Source organism: Saccostrea cucullata, unplaced genomic scaffold (genome assembly GCF_032062105.1).
Source record: "Saccostrea cucullata isolate Sc308-1 unplaced genomic scaffold, CSIRO_AGI_Scuc_v1 ctg4934, whole genome shotgun sequence".
NCBI lineage: Eukaryota > Metazoa > Mollusca > Bivalvia > Ostreida > Ostreidae > Saccostrea > Saccostrea cuccullata.
The window spans coordinates 40,001-61,165 of record NW_026934944.1 but is presented as its reverse complement, the minus strand read 5'-3'; the positions used below and the strand labels follow the sequence as shown (position 1 = coordinate 61,165).

Below are 21,165 nucleotides of genomic sequence, written 5' to 3'. Positions count from 1 at the left end.
CCCCTTTAAACAAAGCCCTCATACTACGTGCATGTTTTGTAAAATATATATATTGTTACCACCGATGAAGGGTGGCGTCTGGATCCCTTATCATACAAAGAGGTATCAAATTATTTATCTTAATTTATTTTCATAAAATATATTGATGCTATTCAATCCAATTATTACTAGTATTATTATTTTAAAATCAATTTTATTATTATTATATTATATTATTCAATGCCATTATACTCAGTTCTCGTATAACGACTAGAACTTCTCAATTTGGCACCAGTATAAATTTACATCAATGTTTATATTTTGGTTTTATTATTTTCTTTACTCTACACAATACATAACTAGAGGTACGAGGGCTGTTCAATAAATAATGTCCTCGGTGCTGAGAAAGAAGCAAAAGACACTTTTCAATGATTTATTCTTCATGATTTTACTAATTAATCTCTTTTAAGTAAAGTACATGTCCGTAACATTTTTATCCAATTTCCGATCGTTTGTAGAACTCATTTTTGGGTATGACCCTTGGTATACTGGAAAATGGCAGATCCAATGATTTCCCGGACTTGTTTCTTCCTTCTGAAAGGTGTTTTTTCCAAGTTTGGAAATAGAAACAAGTCAAAAGGTTAAAGATCTGGCGTATATTGTTAATGTGAAAAAACATTAACTTTCTCTTTATCCCGAAAACCCCTTAACTCTTCAGGGCATGCGGGTTTGGACGCTGTCTTGAAGAAATTCAATGTAGTGGATTCCTGATTCTGGGTCCTTCCTCTAATAAACCTTTTGAATTTTTTGGCCAAAAAAGTGCTTTCTAGACTCCTCCAGATATTAAACTGCCTCTCACAATACGATTTTGAACAACAATACCACTAATGTTTAAGAAAATTACATATAAATCTGTCTTTGTGCTCTTGCATACCTGTGCACTTGTCAGACATTCGCCGTTTTTATTAAGTACATCTTATGGTAAATATCTGTTTGAAAATAAAACAAACGTGGATAACTACAATTAATAATATTTTAAATAATTGTTAAGAATTTTGTACACGCTGTCATTTTCACTAATTTTTCAAAATATAGGGTGACCTTTGAGTATCAGGCTTTTTACCGCCAAACGTTTCTTAAATACAGTGTAAACTACCCCCGATGTGATGTCTATCAAATTTGCTATGTGTCTTAAAGTCAATCATATATCATCAAATATTATTTCTTGAAATTTGGCGAACAGTACACAAGTTGTTATAAATTTTGTTGGCAAGGAGGGTACCCATTTTTAACGCCCATTATATAATTTTTTATCGTTGAAATCCACCTGCTCTTTTGTCTATAAAACAGGCATTGGTTGCTGTAAATGTCACATATTTCAGTAAATATTTCTTTGGGATTTTTAACAAGTTTTACGGCAGCTTTAATGAAGCTTTGATTTTCACTTTAGTTTACTGATTCTTTACCATTCATTTATAATGCAGTGTCTCGAAAAGCCCTTGTTTCCCAGCTTCTCAAGATGAAACTATGTGATGAAAAGTGGTCACATAAACTGTTATAAATTCATGAAAGATTCAATAATGAGAGAAAGTCAAGTTTAATGTCATATGATATCTGTAATGTATGTCATATAGTTCAGGACATTATTTATTGAACAGCCCTCGTACTGTGAGCGATGAGCTCACTAAATGATACCCCCGCCTCCATATAGTTATAATGGCAAAGTCCATGTTTGCTGTGGCCGGTAAACCCAAAATATGTGTCGTATCAAAAAGTAAAATAAGAGGTGCACAATGGCAATATGTAATAAAGATTCTGTGAAAGTTTCATTAAATTTCATTCAGTGGTATGAGAGGAGTTGCGGATAAGAGATAAGTACCCCAAAGCGTAACAGATGGACGGAAGGATGGACGGACGCACAGACGGACGGAATTAACGATTACTATATACCCTCCCGCTTTTCAAGCGGGGGATATAATAATCATTTTCTGATTTAATACAAATCAATAAGCTAATTATCTTCTTTTGTTTTCCAGCAAGAACAACTGAAATATTCACAACAAATAATCATTACTGATAGAAAGTTTTTAAAATTTCATGAACAAAAATTAAATATTATTAAAAACCTATTCTTTAAGATTCATTTTGACGAAGTATATTTTAAGTCTGTCATTTTTTATTTTAGATTTTATAAGGAATTTAAATAATACTATTTTATTCTTAATATTTCCTTTCTTTTTGGGAATTCAGTATATATTTATAATCTAAAATTTAGTATAAATAAAAATATCACAGTTTCCCTCTAGTTTTATTTTGAGGATTTTGTTGTCAAATTCTTTTATTTGTTATGATACTTTATTCTTCTGTTCTTATCACCAGGCATTTTTTAATTTTTCATTGGGTGAATTTAAAATAAAATGACGAACACATATTTATCAACCCACACTAAAATGCAATGAAATTAGATTTCTATGTCTCGTTATATGTTTTGAAATAGTGTCTATAAATATCCCATTGATATTTCAATTTACTAAAAGCTTTAAATGACTTAAAATGTCAGGAGTGCAACACTTTTGTGACATTTTGAAAATTCAATATTTTTTGAAGGTCTCTAAAATAAATAATCATTAATACTAGAAATCAAGACTTTTCTGACTATATTCAAAGTATTATGATTTAAGTGTGGACCGTAGTAACTTTTGTTGATCAAGTTGTGGTCATTGCTGATGTTTAAAAAATGCTATTAAATAGCATGTCAAGAGTGGAAAATAAAGTGTTGTTACAAAAACATTGAATTAAAAATTCTGACAGACAAGTAAGTGAAAAATAATTTTCATAGTGTAAAGAAATAACTAATATACAATTTAAAACTTTAGAATTTAATATAAATCGCAAGCAACTTTTATAACAATCAATACATATATGTAGAAGTGCATTCCCATTAATGTCTGGAGTACAACATTTAATATTTTGCTCCCCAGCATGAGAAAACTGTTTTCAGTAAATGATTTTCTGATTTTTATTTTGGGAAAATAAAACCATAAAAAATATTCTATCAATTATCAAAGCTTATATATAATTAACAAATGCTAATTTGAGTTTAATGTTTTATTCGAGTTGGCAGGTATTGTCCACAGTGGTCTACACAACAGTGGGGCAGCCGGCAAAATGGCATACCCCAACATCAACATAAGTTGTGCCCTCCCTGACGGGAAAAGTAACCTCAATCGTGCTACGGACACATTTCAACACAAATTCTCTTTTAATTGTATTATTTTGCTTTAGATTTACATTATATAAGATATAATTTTCAAAGTCAACATCACAGATATCAACATCAACCACAAAAAGTCAACAAAATCAACAGTTCAATGGTTAAATTGAAGGTGACGATTTCGCCACATGGGCACCGTATGTGCCCACCGCCACCTGGTGGGGGTAGGCAACTTCAATTTAACCACTCACCATGGACTCCTAGCCTACTCAAAACCCTCAGCAACCCATCCATCACTCGCTCTCATTTCCAACCCACTGTAGATTTATGCTCCATTAAAATAAATCTGGTTACCCTTCAAATTAATCGTGCTTTACCCCCCCCCTTTTTTTCCCTGATTTTATATCTTTCGAAGTTGTATTGCTTCGGGTCTCTATATCTATTACAATTGTACTAATATCCAGCTATTTTACTCAGTCAGAAAGAAAGAACTAACTGGACTAATGTAAGAAAATAAAGTAGAAAATATGTCTTATCTAGATTTAACCCCCCCCCCTTTTTATTTATTGGTTTATTCATTTGAATTTTTATTTCTTATTCATTTTTAGATCATTTGAAAGAAACATTTGTAATATACTTTCCTGCAAAGATTACAAACAAGATGAATGAGCACCTATACTCTCTACCCCCCCCCCCTTCAGCATGATTATGTTGTTCCTGTATTGTTGACAATAATTCTAAGTGTTCACATTCCCAAAGTGCAGAACATGTTTTGTGATATTTTGTAATGTATCTTGCCAGTTCTGAAGAAATGAGGTTATCCCAGTACCACTTATTTTTTAACCAAGCTCTTCCGAAGACCATATAAAATTGATTAAATCTTGTGTATACTAATTACCTTTGAAGCCAAGAAACACAATGTGGTACTTTGTATTTACCCCTAAGCATTTATAAATGTAGATGGACTGCACCAGACATGTAAGGCACATATGACTAAAACCTTTATTCTAAATCCCTTCCCAGCCGATACTCTATCAAAAAGGCATGATCTTACTACACCTTAAGCTTCTTACTTTGGGAATTTTGGGGAGGGACCCCCTCCCCTTCCTCCTGCAAAAATATGCTATGGAATAGGTTATTAAAAATATAGACTTCAAAATTCTTTTTAAGGCTGTAAAAAATGGATATATGATAGAGAGCATGAAAATTAATATGCCAAGTTATGTAAACCTATCCTTTCTCTAATACCCTAAAATGCTGTCGAAGTTTATCTAATCTTAGCACTATGAAACGTTAACTCCTACTCACTTGTGGATTTGTATTCATATCCCCTAGCTAACTTGTATTTTACTCAAGCATGCTAGAGGTTCACGACGAGATACTTTTGACTTGGCTCAGAGGTACATAAGGGGCGTAGGGACGTTAACCGAGGCTCTTATACATTTAGGAGTAACCTGTATTTGTACACATTAACTAATGCATGGATTTAAACTACATGTACAAATGCAATTATGTACCAACTAATGCATCTTAATCCCATATGAGATTACTGTGTAAACAGAAAATAATTCAGTTAACTGCTCACATGAGGGATAAACACATACCATATTACATGCGAATGGCAACTGGGTTTGATCTGATATTTTCAATGAAGAAATGCCCCGAGATATGCGTATGTGTAAGCTAACAGTAAGCGCATATTATTAAAAAGAAAATATTGTAGAAAATGGATCAGATTGTAATCTAGCCTGTGGTACAATATGTATCCCCCCCCCACACACACGAATTTGTATCTCCTATGCTGTTTGGAAATCTCGCCTTAAGCGTTTTTTTTTTTTTGTTGTTTTTTTTTGGGGGGGGGGGGTTTGTTTTTTTTTTAATTTATTTATTTATTTATTTTTTTTTTTAAATCTTATAATTCCACATAAATCAAACCAGTTACCTAAACAATTTATCCTTTGTGAATTTAAAATCTGTGAATATAGTATTTTAACTGAAGTAAGTTATGTGAAATTAGCAAATCTTTTTTTTTCTAATAACTTAGAGACACGGCAGAAACCAACACTGACAAAAATTTAAGCCCCGTTTTAAACCTTATACTGGAAGTCTCATTATAACCCTCTTTATTTTATTTATTTGTCGATTTATTTATTATTATGTCGTGACCATTCATACAGCAAATGCCATAAGGAAAATACATAGAAAGACCAGCACTGCGAGCCTTATTCAAATGAGCCTGCATTGACTTTAGCACATGAAGAACTCTGTAATTTGTCCCTCATTCCCTACATGTATCTTAAGGTTCACTTTCCCTAATGAGAAAGATAACTCAAAGGAATAAATGTCAATTTACTAATAATTTTGGAAAGTTCTTTTTTTTTTACAGTGCTTCAATAAGCCTATAAATTATTATTTATTTTATAGTCTTTTATTTGTAGAATTATATTTAAATGCCTAAAGATTCTCTTCTTGTATAAATCTTAATAAACAAGTGACTAGACATGTTTTTTTTAAGAACATTGTCAGGAAATAAAAGCCCGTGCTGAAATTAATCTCTGTGTGAATTATCGACATTTGTGAAATAATCTATATAATAAATTTAGTGATTAATCTCTGTATGAAAAATCGACATTTGTGAAATCATCTACATAATAAATTTAGTAAAATAAGTTTATTTGATTTTCCATGTTAACTTAAGATGATACAAATCTTTTCATTTACTAAACACAACTACATGTATATAACAAGGCCTTTATGCAGTTAAGGGGTATCTTTATTGTGTTATCATGATATCATCAAACCTACTTAATTAAGGTACAGGCCCTGTTAGAGAAATTCATAATTATGTTTATATACACTGAAGACGGCTTCCAAATGAACAAACAGCCTGACCTTCATTTATTTCCTTTATGTATAACTTTAACCAAACCAAAATGTCAACACAGAATATATATGCGAAACAAGCCTTTGACCCCCTCTTACTTAATCTGAACACTTATATATATACATATATTAACCAGCAAAATAGTAGCTAGCCTTGCTAGATAATAGATATCTACATATATTGAATTAAAATAAAATTCGGGGAATCCTATCTATATCAACTAGTGAACCATTGAGGTCCTAAATTACTATGCACACATTGATATTGTTCTGGTTCATGAGTCTGAAGTTGTCCTCCTTGTCAAGCCCCCTAAGAGAAGAGATTTCCGAATAGTTGATGATGCTGCTGGTCCTAATATAACTATTAATATGTAGATTTGACAGACAATGCACAATTCAACTCGGGTGCATAGAACCTATGTCCCCAGCTTTTACAGCCTGTATTGTTCATTGCAATGCTTCCATCTAACTGAAATTTTTGACTCAAAATCTATTTAGTCATCATTCGTATTTACTTACCTTGAGTTTTGTCATAGCATGTTCCCCAAACGCTCCCCAACTCCTTTTGGTGCCATATTCCATTTAGGCCCTATTAAAGCAAATCTGTGCATTTTTGCCTTTAACAACGTTTTCCCAGAGGGATACCAATTATATTCAAATTTTCAAATTGCAGGCTTGCGCATGTGAATGCACGTGCGCAATGATCATATCATCTTGTCTACAATTTTCTATATATTTAAATATACTTTATATTAAACCATTTAGTCCAAAAGTATTAAAAATCATTCACTCATTCAAGTGTTTTTAATTTCATTCGTTCCAAATGCACGCATGTGCGTGCACGTGCATGATGACCATACCTTCTTGTAGGAGGCCCTTATATCTATCTATATTCTAAATTTCATCCTATTTGGTTGAAAACCAAGGGAATTATAGCCATTTCAAGTTTCGGCCAATCAGATTGCAGCACACGTGCATGCGCGTGATTTCATGATTTTTTTTCTAAATCATATTGTAGGATATCCCAATGCATGAATATGTTTTAAATTTCAAAGCATTTCGTCAAAAAAACAAAGGAGATATAGCCATTTAAAGTTTCAGCCAATCAGATTGCAGCGCATGTGCATGCGCGTGATTTCATGAAATTTTTTCCATACTATATTGTAGGATGTCTTAATTCATGACAACGTTTAAAATTTCATAGGATTTCGTCTAAAAGCAAAAGAGAAATTGAGATTTTTGTTTCAGTCAATCAGAGCAAGGCGCACGTGCATGCGCGTGAGTTCGTGCAAATTTGACAGTGTCATATTATTAACACTATTAATATATCCTTATGTAATGAGTTTCAAAGCATTTCATCAAAAAATGTAAAAGTTATGGCCATATTAAGTATATAAGTCATTTCACTCACTTCACGCGCACGCACGTGCATACGAATGTGCGCAAAATGACCTTCGTTCCGCACACCTACATTACACACCTATTAACCCTAAAAAGGTTTTAACTTAGTTGGGTGAACTGTTTTTGAGAACACTCGCGGACAAAAAAGTACCGGAGAACAAAGAAGAAAAAAAAGAATTGATTGTTTACTCCACTCTCTTATTGTGCATCAAACCTGAATGTAACGTCTTATTCAGTTGGTTGTACTTATAGGGGTCATTAAATTGTTTCTAAGTATTAGAGTAGCAAAACATACTTTTCACCCAATAAAAATATTCCATTTAAACAAGATGCAATTAACCTAAGTAAAATTCAAGGATAGTAGAATTCTATAAAAATATTCATTTATCATTTTCCAAATTATCTTAATTTGTACAATATTTGGATGAGGAAAATCAGACAGCTTGCATACTGCCAATAAGATGTATGCTTGTCGCCACTGTTTTTTATTACTAAGTCGATAAAAATTAAAAAGGTGGAAATTTATTATTTAATGGATAAATATGAATTAAGGCATTGAAAATATAATTTCTATATTTTTTATGAAGGTAACAAATTAAATTATAAGGTAACAAATAAAAACGCACATTAAATGCTTCCCTTTCGTTTCATTAAAAATATTTGAGATTCACGAACACATGCACATAATTCAACTTCTTTAAGAATTCTTGTCACCCATTGCAAACTCGATCTTTTCTACAAATTAGTCCTTTGTCAAAATTCTTTGAACAGAACCATAAGTCAAACTTTAATGTTCTAATATCGCTCTAACCTGAACAAGTCTGTCGTTTTCGACAACGTTTAGACACTATATATGCATAGAGCATTCCTGGCAGACCTCCTATCTTTTGGTCTTTCAGTCCTCTGCGGATCATTCTATGACCTCTAACCTCCCAAATCACTGACACCACCTCTAAAAAAGATTCTTTTTTACATTCTTTCTTTTGTGAGTCTGATTAATAATTGTATTTGGCGATTTCCTAATTTTGAAACAAAAATGCATATCAGCTCGTTGAGACGTTTTTTTTTTTTTTATTTTGGCTCTTCCTTTGTTTCCTTGCATCTGAGTAAAACAGCTAATGTTTATGATCAAAAACAGTAATTAATAAAATCATTTAATTTTCAACTACAGATCAGAAAATATAAATGTTGTCTTTTAAAAATAATTGGCGATGAAGCAATTTTTAGATTCTTTTTTTTTAAATGCCTGTATTTCTTCCTTCTAAAAATATTCACTTTAAAAGTGACGTAAATTTGTGACGGACAACCCTCTCTATGTTTTTATGTTTTAAACATCTATAAAATTAGTTCAATTAAACATTATTAAATGAAATTTTCACTTTTGATTACATTAATTTTGATGCATATTTTGGAACATTACAACTGTATTTTTCAAGACAGGACGCCAAATCTAAAAGATATGGACAATCTGAAATTACTTGCATGCATCTCTCTCTCTTCAAAATTATTGGTTTTGGTTACTCCTTCATTGTAACCAAAAATTTAATATATCTTGATTAACATCCTTGTTCAGAAAAAGAATGTTATTTCTATAACATCAAAATAGCAACTCAAATATTTGCATTACGTCTTTATCAAAAATATGGTTTCTTTATATATCTTTGGTTTGATCGGCCTGTATGAATTTCAAAGGCGGATTCCGCCTGGAATTTGGGTGGAATTGAGCAGGAATTGGCAAATTCCGGGCGTACTTGAGGCGGAGACGGAATTTTCAAAAAGTTACGCCTCAGGAGAAGAGACGTCTTACAGGCGTCATTTGTATTTTCCGGGCGTCAATTGGCAAGTTCAGAATTTACGGGCGTAAAATAACAGGAAAATAGAAAAAAATTACGCCTGGAACTTTCAGGAGAAGTAAAAGCCTCTGATTGGTCAATTTAATTATCAATTTAGGGTCATTTCAGATAGGGATTAAGTTTGAATTTGATCATGAAGGAGGGAGTTTAGTGTGGGTGAAATACTCAGGAAATGCAGATATTTCAAGGTTAAGGCTTTTACACTTCTTCTGGATAACACAGTATCTGCTGGTAGGTGTGAACATTAATATCTGGTACCTATTTGAGTAAATTTGATTAGGATAATGTAGAATGATTATAGTTATAACTTGTTGACCCTAAAATTACTTTAGATATTTGAGTTTCCTTGCACTCATTTCTGAGAAATAATAGTCTGATAGTCAGGCTGCAGTGAGTCTGAGGAACTGTAAACTATACTGAGTAAATGAAGAATTGTATTAACTAAAATTGTTTCAATATGATTACTAAAGTGATATAATGTACTGGTATTGTAAAAAGTTTAATTCTAAATACACACTCAATTTTGGATGTTTTTAAGTGTCCCTTAATACACAAAATTTATGTTAGATTTCTATACTATATGTTAATGACCCGACATTATGTTTTCTTACAATTCAAAATGCTGAATTTTTAGCTTTAACATATTGTAAATCATAATCTAAATGTTTTTCTTTGTACATTGGTAAATATATAGGTTTTTAGGTCACATAGTATTATATAATAATAAGGACATTCCAGGCGTAATTCTATTCCAGGCGTAATTTTATTTTCCAGGCGTAATTTTTTTCCGGGCGTCATTTATTTTTCCGGGCATAGCTCATTTGCATTTTTCGCCTCAAATTCCTGCCCATTTCTTCTTGTTTTCCGCTTGGGTTACGCCCAGAACCTGTGTATAAACATATATAGAGAAACAAACTGACGCCCAGAATTCACTCTCCAAGTACGCCTCAATTCCCCCTATATTCCGGGCGGAACATTTCGTACAGGGACCTGTGCAAAGTACAACATTTAAGATAACAATGATCCACCTCACAAGTCCTGTAAAAATACACATCGTGACTGGCCAGAGTAGAGAAAAGGTGCGTAGAAGAACGTTTTAAGCATCGCCTGTCAGTTGATGATACCCGCCGTGACTCGTGATTGATCAGGTAAATGAAGGTTAACAGTGGTCAAAATTAGTTTAAAACAACGAATATATCATTATAATACAAAACATTAGCTAGATTTGCAAACATGACTATCACAAAGACCTTCGCGAAGTGCAGCTATTGAAAGCCGTGTTAGTCTAAGAACAGTACTTTTCTTTTCGACAATGAATGACTGCTTTTTCAAAAGTCAATTTCATTATCATTCTTGAAAGACGGAAGTAAAAATTTTACTACCTGATTTAAACAATAAGTTTAAATTTAGAAGTAGCTTAACATGTAAATAGGTTCGTGCTCCTTTGCAAAGTCACTTGCTTATTTATTGTTAAAAGCTAAAGGTGTTAAAAAGATGTCTTGAGTAATTTAAATTTGCAAATTAATTTTGATGAATCATGTTTTTGTAAGCAAAAAAAAAAAAAAAGATAAATATGTTTAAAGATAAATATCTAACTATGAACAGTGTTAAATATTACAAAAAGAGGGTCTTTACCCCTTTTCTTATATATGCTTACACTTGAAATCAGATTAACAACATTCTATACTTATTACCGATAAAAAATCGCCCGTGTGGCATAATGGTTAGTGCGTCTGATATAGAGTTGTGAAGTAAGATCACGGGTTCGATTCCACTACAGGACTCTTTGGATGAGTTTGCATTATCCGAGGTTCAATATCGCTGTAGGTGTTGGCATGAAAAAGTCGCCTCACTACTCAATGGCTTTAGATGCCGAGTAAAGGTATAAATTTCAGGTCTTCTCCGGCAAGTGAAAGCACCTCAAATAAATGAAACTTTTCCAGGGGGACGTACCAAAATCTAAAAAATAGGTTCAAAAGCATGTTCTTTTAGACTAGTGTACAATACTTGCAGTTGTACACTCGATCTACTGTCCATTCTTGGTTGACTGAAATTACAGGTGTACCTTGGTAGTCAAATTCATTTTGTTCGTTTGGTTGTGAATGAGTACTTTCATTAGAAACGTTGTTATTTTCTTCCTAATTTACATCATAATCATAATATTTACTACATGTTTATGTACTTAGATTTGACAGGTGCTTTTTCATTTGAATTTCGTCAAATTTATATCATGCATTCTGATAATAACTTTTTCGAGATAAAATGCACTCGATCAATCATAGTCACACACGTAATCTTTATTGATATTTCTTTATCAGTTCATGTTTCATTATTGTAACACAGCTGAATCAAGATAAACAAAAAATAGAACACGAAAATATTGCGCAATTTTCGAGCCAATGACTATAATTAAGTTTTAAAAAAATTCTAATTATAGTTGTTTTTTTTTTGTTTAACTATAAAAAAGGTTGTTCTTGTGTATGTACTAATACTATGGTATTTCAGTGACAAGAAAAGTTGTAACTTTAGTGTAAGCTTCTTGAAATAGAGGGCCGTCCGCGTGGCGCAGTGGTAAGAGCGTTTGCTCTAGAGTTTTTGCTCTCGAGTTGCAAAGTAAGGAGTCGATCCTTACGTCGTGGGTTCGAATCCCACTGTGGGACTGGAGACCTGTCCTTCGGATGAGACCGTATAAACTGAGGTCCCGTGTCGCAGTAGGTGTCGGCACAAACAAGATCCCTCCATGCTCAATGGCACTGAGTGCAGAGTATAGGACAAAATGTGAAACTCTCCACCGGCATGTGGCGTCTCGAGTAAAAAAATTCTCGAGAGATTTAACAATATATACAATCTTGACATAGAGGCTTTTTTTATTACTAGCAATTGTGGCCTGATGCATTTGCCAATGACTTGAAAAAAGACCTTATTTTTGAAATACACAGTAGAAAATAAAAATTACAGTTCAGTTCACTTGCTTTGATTTTTTCGGCCACTTTTCACGACTACTTTAGACCGTTAAATTGTGTTTATTATTTCCTGCGTAGCTCGGTGATTAGGGCAAACTAGTTAGAATGTTTGCTCGAGTTACTACGTAAGGAGTAGATTCTTACTTTGCGGGTTCGAATCTCTAGCAGGACACGGAAACCTATCCTATAAACTGAGTTCTCGTGTCGCAGGTGTACAAAAGATCTTTCACTGTTCAATACGGTCACAGTAGCTTAGTGGTATAGAGCCTTTGCTTCGTGATCGGGTTCGATTCTCGGTCGCGGCGGTGTGTCAAACCTTAGAGTCCTAAACATTTGAGGTGGCTGTTCCTTCGCCAAGCGCTAGGCATTAAAAGTAAAATTTGAACCTCATCATCGGCACACGGTGACGTCTCTATATTAGTGAAAAGTTGTACTTACTTATTTACTTATTATCTACAAAATACAATCCATAAATCGTTGCTCAATGGCCGCAGGTACCGGGAATAGGTCTCAATTTGCAACATTCACCGTCAAGTGATGGCATCTCAATTTTTTTTTTTTTCATATCATAAAAATAAGTTTTTTTTCTTAGTTTAATGACCAGGTTGACTTGTTTATAATACATACATACATGTTAATATAATTGAGTCAAAAATAACTTATTTATATCGTGTCCTATAAGGCCAAAATAGCCCAATGTTAAAGGATTTAATATGGGGTCAAAACTTGTACATAAGTTCTAATGGTTGGTTTATAGTATGCATAGTGAAAGTGATAAATGGGGAACAGATAAGCACTTCATTTATGAGATGTTACTGGTACTAGTTATTAATTATATTTTAATTATTGATCCTGATTATCCTATTTCTCATTATTTCTCTTGCTCTTGGGTAAAAAACCGTCATCTGTCAGTATATTTCTTCCTCCGTGTATCCTTTAAGTTGTTGTATTTCATTATGTGACAATTAAGGCCCTTCGGCTTCTCATTATTCTTTTCTTCAGAGACAATCAACTATTTTTACTTTTGTACTACAAATTAGTTTCTTGAACAGTTATATGTCATTTAACAGATCAAAGTAAATTTCCAGTTTCACTTTTAAAAACAGTAAAGATACAAGAACATCTTATTTTAAAAGATATATATTTTTACTTACAGTCAAACAAAACCTTCAGCTAATATGTCAACATTTGAAAACTTATGCAGTACTCTGAGCAAAAGAGGTTTTGATTTGGGAAGTCTAGAAGGGGAAATGGGCAAAATAGTTGAATCAAGATCCGTATCTATGCAAACGAAGAGGGGCCAGATAAACGATACTCTATGGAAAATGAACAATTGTCTTCGAAACAAAGATAATTTTGCAAACATTTTTCTTGCTACCAGTATTATGAATACAATTACACCTTCACTGCTTCCATCTGACGAAACATATCCCGTAACATTCTTCGTGATGTTTTCTATTTTTCAGAGTATTGCTTTTGGTTTACAGCAATTCTCCGAGCGCTATGAATATTATTACAATAAAAAGGTACTGCATGACGCCGAAAAAATGCAGGAAAACGCAACTATGCTTGAGGATCAAATTAAAAAAGCCCCTGCTCATTTAAGGAAAATTTCCGAAAATTCTTCGAGGTGCAAACTAGAAAACTTGCTTAATGAAGTGCCTGTCGAAAAATGTACCGAATTTCTTGGATCTTTAAAGGAAAGAATTGAAAATCTTCTCCTTGAATCTTCCTTTGATTCTGTTCATCTTGCAATTCTCTACATCAATCTTTACGCACGTCTGGCGATTTTGCGCGCGGTAACTTTTTGGCAAATTTACTGCTTAAAGAAAGGAAACATCTTTGGCCAGCAAAGTGCAGAATCTATTTCTTCGTTAATTCAAATGAATGAAACAGTTGATAGGCAGGTTGTAAGCTTTCTCTCCCAACCAATATATGAGAGAGCAGTATTTTTGACACTCTTTCATCCGAGCAAAAATAAAGATTTCATGAACTTTTTAAAAGCGAATGGAGTCAAACTTCCAAACTTGGCAAACAATGAACTACAAGAAAGATGTACATACACCATCCATCCTTCAGCATGGCCACACTGGCGAATGGAAATGGGATGGGATGTGGATGGATCAGTTTGGGGGAATGATGAAGATAGGATGGCATCTCACTTTCAGTTTGAACCAGTTGAACATATGGAATGTGATAACATCTTTTACATTCGTTCATGTAAATGGTCAAAGTATTATGTCTACATGAGGAACAACCCTTGGGGATTCTTAGCGGGGATGAAAGATAAACCTGATTCTGAAGGAAAATGGAAAGTAATAAAAGTTAAATCAGAAGAGGGGGAAAGTTTTCTGATGTCTCCATTGAAATGGCCTTGTTATTTTATCTATATGACATACTCTTTATGGGGACAAGTTCGTGGGACTTTTGGTCATGAGGTCAAAGAAAAGGTTCACAAGGGATTGTGGGAAATTCGAAAGTATTAATGGTAAACACTGAAGTCATATTTACCGTTAGGTAATGTATTATTTTGCTGAAAGTATTTTTCCCCGGGAAATCGACAGTCACTCAGATAAAAGTTTTATAAATGACAGATATGAGTTAAAATGTACACAAATATCTAGGAAATAGTCGAAAAAAATTATTTAATCTTAATGACATGCTAATTACAAATAAAGTGTGAACCCTATGGACTAATACTGAAAGATCCCTAAGAGTATGAAAATTATGTTATAAAAATGCATTAGCTGATTTACTTTTTAATATACTCAACAACAAAAAAAAAAAACGCATAATTTTAACTCATCAAAGAAATTTTGAAAAAGTATATGGAACAACTATCTTTTTTATCATGAAATACCTGTGACCTACTTAAAGTACACCATGGGCTTTTAAACCCCAATTGTTGAATTATTTCCCTTGATTAATAATGTTTATGAAAATAGGGTTTTGCATGATTTCTTGTAAAATGAGGGTCTATTTTCAATGAAATTTTGGATTTAAAGAAACAATAATCACTCCTATTAAACCCACATTTTTGCTTTGATTGCAATGCTGATGCTGCAATGCCACGCCTAAACAAAGATGAACGCAATAAGGCTCTAATAATGATTCTAACCGAAACTACGCAACTGCAAGTTACAACTGCATTTGGTGGTATTTGGCTTTGCAGCAGTTAAACGCACGTCTCCACCAGCTAGGAACACAGATGACAGACCAAGAACTGGCCGTCCGCGGATTACCTCACCCAGAAAGGACCGTCAGATCCTCGATCAGCACCTGTGCAATCGACTCGGAACTGGTGTACAAACTGCTGAAATCAGCATAAAGTGCACAAATTTGTCGCAAGAGACAGAGGGAGCTGGTATTAGTGAACGACGTCCGTACATTGGAAATCTACTAGCGCTGAGAGGTCGCAAAGGACATATGGATTGGTTGAGACGTACAAGTATGCCTCTAGAATTTAGAGGCGACGACAATGACATCAACTTGTCAATTTGGAACATATAACTTATTTGATTTTATCACAACACACTCTAAAATCACTTTTACAAATTAAGGTTTAAACTGAAAACTTAGATTATCATGTTTAATCCAAATATGCGTTTCTTCTTTTGTTGAGTATATAAGTAATGGAATGTTCATTTTTTTCCGCATTATGTGTGAAATTTATTGATAATAAGTATTTCTTTTCATGTAAATACTTATAAAACTGAGAAAATTATGTCCGTTACAAATGTTGACTCACTGATAAAGCTGTCTTTGTTTGCGAAAAAGATATTAGCCTGCTACCACTAGTGATTTTTATTCGAAACTACTGTTCCTTACATGACATTGTATTTTGTGAATAAATTCAGTAAATGTGTTCTTATACCTCATACATTGTATATATCATTGTGTTGTCTGAGAGTAATAAACAAACATAAACTTTCCATTCACAACTCTACAATTTCTTATCTATCAGTTGACAAATTATGTTGTGTTTCATCGAACCCAAGATGCAGTTGACAGTCCTACCAATTGTTTGTTTAAGTCAACATGTTCAAGGGGCATAGACACAGTTTCGGCTAAAGATTTTCAAATTTACTTTAAAATTTCCGTTTTTCCAAATATTTAACGGAGATCTTTCTAATAATCAGTTGTCAAGATATAAAACAAATTTCGAGTTTCAAACCTTTGTTATGTAAACAGGGTCCGTGTCAAGTTTTGATTTCATAGATTGATATACTAATATATGTTCGTTCAAAGCAGATAATTTTCATAAGAAAATTAATTTTTAATTAATGTAATTATACAGTGTCTAGTGATTTGCTGATTTTCATTTTGTCATAGTTACGGTATTTTCTATATGCAAACAAAAACAAGGCACGAGCCTTGTTTACATTTTGAAGAACTTCAAGATCTGTATCTCCTTTGTTAATCAATAAATGATGTTCAAATTTTTGTTGATCATTAGATGATACCTTAGTTAGGAATTGTAAGCATTAAAATTGGTTTAAAAAATTCAATTGAAACTGTGTCCAAGTCCCTTTAATGTGTAATATTTACAGCTGATATGCGGTATATTTCTTTACAAGTCATGCCAATACATGCTATCGCGATTACTTTACTTAGCAGAACGAAACGTCTGTTGGATTGTGACTTTGTGCTATCAAATAGCAAGATCTAGTTTGAAATGTCTCACGTTTTTCTGGAGTTTTTTTACTATGTAAATATCTTAGGTGCCAGGAAAAGTCAGGAAAATGTCCGATATTCCGGTGTAAAGACGAATAATGACCCCCGTCGAATAATGACCGGGGGTCATTTTTCAACGACAAAACATGACCCCCTTCCCGTAGAAAAAAATCAGATTTCGTAGAAAAAGTGTCCTAGGGGTCATTATTTTATACGTTAGTCCTATAAAAAATTGACCCCCATTGAAAAATGACCCCCTGTAAAGTGGAAAGAGATTCTTTAATTGTCAAGTAAATAAAATTTCTTTTTAATATTCCTCCTTATAGAGTTTGCTTAAAGAATGATATTCCACTTGTTTTTAGAAATCAAACCATGCAACAATCAGGTTCCAATACTCTTTAATAGAAAAATTATTTTTTCCTCCATTTCAACTTTTAGCTTGTATAAGTTTGGCAAATCCTATTTGACAATGAAAGAGGAGAAAAATTTTACCCCCCCCCCCCCAAAAAAAATTACGTTTATTCAAAACAAACAAAAAATAAATGAAAAGAAAAAATATAAATAAAACTCTATACCTTTCAATAATACTGAAAGAGGCTCTAGATGAAATATTGAATTGAAGTTAAGCCTTCACACAAGTTCAATCATATCATAACCATCAACTTTGACCCTTTGACCTTTGAGTTTGACCTACCATTGGAACAGTTAACATTATTATTATAAGAAGAATTATTAATTTATTTATTAATCTCTTTTGAATAAAATAGATGTCCGTTAAAGTTTTTATTTAATTTCTGATTGTATTTAGAACACATTTTTGGGTATGACCCTTAGTATACTGGAAAATAGCAGATCCAATGATTTCCTGGACTTGTTTTTTTTCTTTCTGAAAGGTGGTTTTTCAAGTTTGGAAATAGAAACAAGCCAAAAGGTAAAAGATCTAGCGAATATTTTTAATGTGAAAAAATATTAACTTTCTTTTTATCCCGAAAACCCCTTTACTCTTCAGGGGTGCATGGTTTGGACGCTGTCATGAAGAAATTTAATGTAGTGGATTCCTGATTCTAGGTCCTTCCTCTAATAAACCTTTCGATTTTTTTGCAAAAAGATTGCTTTCTAGACTCCTCCAAAAATTAAACTGTCTCCCCGAATACGAAATTGACAACAGTACCACTAATATTTAAGAAAATTGCATTCCTTTGCTCTTGTCGGACCATTGCTATTTTTATCAAGTTCATCTTATGGTAAATTTTGTATTGAGTGTTTTAAGCAATAGATTCATGTTCCATTATCTGTTTGAATATGAAACAAACTTGGATAACTAAAGTTACTGATATTTTAAAATAATTGCTAAGACATTCCTAAACGCTGTCGTTTTCACTCATTTTTCAAAATATAGGGTGATATTTGAGTACCAAACTTTTTTACCGTCAAACGTTTCTTTAAAACATTGTAAACTACTTCTGATATGATGTATACATATCAAATTTGCTATGTGTCTTAAAGTCAGTCGTACATCATCAGATATTATTTGTTGAAATTGGGCAAAGATTATATAAGTTGTTATAATTTTTATTGGCAAGGACTGTACCCATTTTCGATGTCCATTATATAATTTTTATCATTGGAATCCACTTGCTTATTTGTCTATAAAACAGGCATTTGTTGATGTAAGTCTCACATATTTCAGTGAAAATTTCTTTGGGATTTTTAACACGTTTTACAGCAGCTTTAATGAAGCTTTTATTTTCACTCTAGTTTACTGATTCTTATTTATAATGCAGTGTCTCGAATAGCCCTTGTTTCCCAGCTTCTCACGATGAAACTAGTTGATGAAAAGTGATCACATAAACTGTTATCAATTCATTAAAGATTCAATAATGAAAGAAAGTCTAGCTTAATGTCATATGATTTCTATGTTGTATGTCATCGAGCTAATGACATTATTTATTGAATGTCCCTCGTAGCTATAATCGTATGTTATGAGATTAATATATCATCAATTTATTCCAAATAAGCACAGATGAGCATTTTAGCCAATGCTTCTTTATCTAATTTTTTTTTGCCCCCTAAAAATTTCAGCTTTAATCAACAGGGAGTCATTTTTCTACGGGGGTCATTTTTCTTCACGTGGGTTCTGCAAATTTTAAGGTTGGTGACACTTTTTCTACGGGCAAAAGGGTCATTTTTCTACGTCGAATAATGACCGGGGGTCATTTTTTGCCGTCAAAAAATGACCCCCGGAAATTATTCGATGGGGGTCATTATTCGTCTTTACACCGGACTATGTAAGATCGAACATTGTGGGATTTATAACGACAGATAAGGAAGAATTCCTGGCGATAAACTTGCTAAACCTTCCTTGAATTTTCCTTATATAATTGTCTATATTAATGTAAAAAATGCCTGGATTGTAAATTATTGAGAGAAATGGCCGTAATGGTTCCTTTTAAAAATTCATATGTTTTAATTTTGGTAAAATTTGTCATTTCAATTGTTCTTTGAATCCACATCTCATTATCATCATGTCTCGAATACATTGTTGTACAATACTCTTGGAGCTTCTCCCTCACTACTGATAATTTATCAATTCATTGGCCTGGGGGTCAGGGAAGGAAACATTTACTGAAACCCGCTGTATTTGTTGTTAATGATTTTATGCAGTTTGGGAAAATTTAAAACATTTATATCTGATATTTTATTTTGAAGAATTTTTATCTAAGAAATGGATCAATGGAACTCTGATTATAAGACGAGTTACCATTTAAATTCCTATAAAATATAATTAAAACTAGATACTGTCATAAGACAGTTATACCCGCACTAAGGTGTTGGCCCCTAAATACACACTCCTTCATATTAAGCTTTCCAAGGAAAAAGTCAAAATATTTCTATAATTTACACAGTAAATGTATCCTATGAGCCTCTTATACATGTACGTATTTCATATCGTAATGGAAAAAGAGCACCAATTCGCTGGAAGTTTACATCATTTCCTGGTTGAACAAGATGAAGCAGAGTAATAAATCAGTAGGATTTACCCGATTAGCTGAATTCAGGTACACATGTATGTAAATGTTTTCATTTTAAAGTAAAAATACTAGAGTTTTAAATAAATGATAGAATGTAGGAATATTATAGAAAATATACAAATACCAGGGGAGATTGTAGGAGTGGGGATTGATATTTTTGGCAGGGTGTTATTTACTACCGATTGCTGTAAGAAGCAAATAACTGCAAATTTGACGGAAAGCGGAAGAAGAAAACGCTTAACTTAAGGTAACAAAGTCATTACTTGAAAAATAAAAGAGCAAAAGTTAGAAGCACATTATTGGAAAGAGGGCAGTCTAGAGGAATTGTGGTAAGGTACCAGGGCGAAGTAATTCTGTATAAGGGTGAAAAAACCTGGTGCTTCACTAAACAATAAGAACTCTGACTGTCTCAAGGAACACAGTGCAGGTTACCTTGTTCAGGAACCACGGCCAACCATTCAGATTAATTGTACGTAGTTCCAATGATAACTCAGATAGAGTAATAGGAATTAGAGAGCGAGAGAACGGAAGAAAGAGAGAACGAGAGTTATCTATATTATGTGATTTAATATTGGCTTTATACAAAAAGTTGTAATTGTTTACATACACTATTTCAATGAGTTGGATAAAACTTGTATCAAATCACGCATTAAAAAACATGCTCTCTTTATAAAATACGAGTTTTGTTTTTAACAAAACATTGAAATTTCCCCTGTGAAACTATTGAATGATTTCTATCGCCAAAAAGATGCTTGATTTTCTGATTGACATATCTATGTGGTTTTAGGAGACCAGGTCTTCCAACAATCTATTGGAATTCCCATGGGTACCAATTACGCTCCGTTGTAAGCAGTCCTATTTTTGTATTCATATGAAGCAGAATTTGTGCAAAATCTTATGCGTGAAAACACTCCCTATGGCCTTCAACTCAACATTTAGATATATCGACGACGTGTTGTCAATTAACAATGGTAATTTCTAATAGAAATAGAAATCCCCGCAGACATTTCCATTTCAGCTAAATTCTTCTATATTTAGCAACAAATGCCAAAAAATAAACATATTGAAAAAAAAAAAATGAAATACATGTCTTTCTCCTATATCTAACATTAAGAATGCGGGGATTTCTATTTCTTTTCCATTTCCTCTGGAAATTCCTGTAGATA

The 21,165-nt window shown here is 32.9% G+C and overlaps 1 protein-coding gene across 1 annotated transcript in view; it reads left to right on the top strand.

Moving 5' to 3' along the window:
- The first annotated feature begins 7,687 nt into the window (after positions 1-7,687).
- The window catches only part of LOC134241579 (zinc finger protein 593 homolog), a 38,144-nt gene continuing 24,666 nt past the window's right edge, over positions 7,688-21,165 (top strand). Inside the window, exon 1 of the mRNA XM_062723616.1 lies at positions 7,688-7,697. The gene's annotated coding sequence lies outside the window, so the exon portion shown is untranslated. The remainder of the gene's footprint in view (positions 7,698-21,165) is intronic.